This window comes from Nanorana parkeri, unplaced genomic scaffold (genome assembly GCF_000935625.1).
Source record: "Nanorana parkeri isolate BGI_ZX_2015 unplaced genomic scaffold, ASM93562v1 scaffold337, whole genome shotgun sequence".
Lineage (NCBI taxonomy): Eukaryota > Metazoa > Chordata > Amphibia > Anura > Dicroglossidae > Nanorana > Nanorana parkeri.
The window spans coordinates 324,769-327,932 of NW_017306605.1; positions in this window are offsets into that span (position 1 = coordinate 324,769).

A 3,164-nucleotide genomic window follows, 5' to 3' on the forward strand; every position below is an offset into this window, starting at 1 on the left:
TGCTGGAGACCCCACGTCTGGCGCAGTCACCCCATACAACACTAAGGATGATTGCCAAGACCTGGGTCTCGGTAAAAACTCTATTAGGAATGTCGCAATTTACGGAATACACCCCACTTTGGCAAAACCGGGCCCTCCCAGAGGTGCGCAAACTTAAAGGTTTTGAGGCCTGGCGACAACTGGGTATTCACAACCTTTCAGATGTATACTCCTCTGGCTCTCTTAAAAGTTTTGCACAGCTGCAATCACAATATCAGCTGCAGAAGTCCCACTTCTATCAGTACTTACAATTGAGACACGCCTTGTCCACCCATCCAGGAATAGGAGAGGTCCGGATCTCTCCTCTTCATTCATTAAGTTCAGTAGTACTCTCTACCAATACAAAGGGGCTGATCTCTGTGATCTATGCGACTCTGCTCCCACGCTTTTTAATAAAATGTCCAATCCTGAGCAGGGAAAGGTGGGAGGAGGAGCTGGGGGGCATGTCAGATGAGGACTGGGAGATGGCTCTACATGGCGTGGGGCTCTCATCCCTGTCCTCGTCACATAGGTGGACCCAGCTCTCTATCCTGCACAGGACTTATAGATCCCCGGAATTCCTGTTTAAAATTGGGCTTAGGACTGACTCTAACTGCCCCAAATGTGGCATAGCCACGGGATCCCTTCTTCATCTTCTGTGGCGATGCCCCAAATTGGTCAGATACTGGAGTGGGGTCACTAGTGTTATTTCCTCAGTCTTCTCGGTTCAGGTCTCTTGCTCTCCAATCACATGCCTGCTGGGTATCGTGGATGCCGATCTATGGGACGACTTGACCCTGACTGCTGTATCCAGGGCCCTGTTTAGAGCACGTAGGGTGATTGTGCTTCACTGGATCTCCCCACCATAGACATGTGGATAGCAAAGCTTGACCGACTGATAGCATTTGAACGAGTGGTATTTCAACATCGAGATGCCAACGCTAAATTCCAGAACATATGGACGAGATGGATGCATAGAGGTGCGCACCATTCCTCATGTGGCAGATGAGTGTGATGAGAATTATCTGGTATCTAACTGGTGGGAAACTGATAGGATATTTCCATATCAGATATAGCCATAATGCAGTTGAACCCTGTCTAGTTGTTTCAGGTGTACCATATGATGTTAATGATGCTTGACGATGCTGTGTGACTGTGTGAGATGCCCCGATGTAGGAGGGCCCCGGAACTGGAGGTTGAGAGGCGAAATCTAGGACGTGTGCAATTGTCTTACCCTTACCTGTTGTTATGATACCTTTTGGATCTTCCCCTACTCTCATTTGTATCTGTGTGTCCCTCCCTCTTGTCTTAGTGTCTTGATTGCTGTCGATGTTATGCTCTTATGCGTTAACTCATGCTGTACTGACTGCAACATGACACTGCGTTATAACTTTCTGTAAAACTTTAATAAACATTTACTTGATTTAAAAAAGAAAAGTTTAATCCGCAGATTGTAGAAGATTTTTATACCTTGATATATTATAGAAGGGGTTAAAGCACAAAAAACAAAACAAAAGAAAAACAGATTTACTCACGGACACTCCCAGTACAGTAAGTAGGTAACAACAGTTTAAGAAATCCATCAAAATGTAAGCCAAAACTTTCCCTGTAACACAGAGCTGCTGTAGCCAGTGCTTTGTAAACACAGCGCTCATGAACAGTGTTTGTAAACACACTTCAGGTCAATGGAGAAATACAACATAACATTATTATTACTGTGTAATTCTTTTGTTTCAATCATATGCTTATCAAAGGGCTGACCTTTATCTGTATATGATGTCAGCTAAATAAACCTTACAAGTTAAAAAATAAAATGATACAAATGTTTTTTTCATATTTTTTTTTCTTTTTTTCAACCCCTTAATATCTGTTTTTTAACTTTATTCATCCCTAAAGCCCTTGATCAACTTTTTTAATCTCTATTTTTAAAAAATTATGAATATTTAAACATGTTTGCAACTGGTCTTCTTTTGATGCCGAAAATATGCGATAAAAGGTAGACTTTGTACCTACCGCAACACTAATTTTTAAAATTAACAGTAGAAAAAAAAGTCAGTTTTGTCTTTTTTGAAAATGTATTTTGTTAAGGCAATACCACCAAAAGAACACTTTGTGTCACCCCCCTCCCCCACGAAAATAAAAAAATTAAGTGTATTACTTTGTTATCCTAAAAATATGACAGTTATTGCCGAGTAAAAAGAGACCCACAACATAAATGTGACAATGGCCCCTGTCTCTATGGGGTGTGCGGGTGCTTCAGTGGGTTAAGTTGTTTGTACACTCCTATATTTGTTCCAGGCATGTGCTTGTTTAATTGGCCAATGTGAATGTGTGGTCATCCTTTTGAATGCCAACAAGCATAAACAAATGTACAAAGTGCTTATTATCAACTGCAGAGATGTTTGATGTGTTGTTGAATGTATGCAACTACTGAATAACATTGTATACCTCTCATAGAGCATGTATATTTTTGTTTTTAATTTGCCATCAGTCAGTTTTAATTCTGTGATATCATGGACTAGCCTTGCCTTTCAACGTTTTTTAAGAGCTCTTGCTGTTTCATATTTATTGCATTGTTAAGTCCTTCTATTCACCTTGACCCACTCCTGACCACAAACTGTAGAAACTGTTCATAACAAACTGTTCTATTTTATATCTAAAAGCACACTGCTTTCAGTGGTAGCTTCTGTACTACACTAATGATTGGAAACCAGCAGCATGGATTCTGATTCTGTACACATGGCAGTAATTGACAGTCTGTTATGGGGTTTGCAGAGCAAACGCAACCATTTCCGCTTTAACTCTGTTTCCCATAGAGAAAGGCACAGTGACAGCTAAGGTCATCAAGCTGCAGTTGTCACAGTGCACTCTGTCAAAAGATTAATTATAAATAATTAATTTAAAAGCTGTTGTAAAAGGTTTTTGGCTATTTTGTTAGCTATAAAAAAAATATAATAAAAATACATGGGCATGTTTTTAATTATGTAAAAATCAAGGTAAACATTTTATTTTGGTAGGCAAATGAGTCATATTGTTACTGTCAAGTTAATGAGCACATACCTACACTGCTAAATTTGGTTTCAGCATCTAGGCTTTGTCATCTGATAATTAATATGTTGATATAATGATATGGTGGGGCAGAGTAG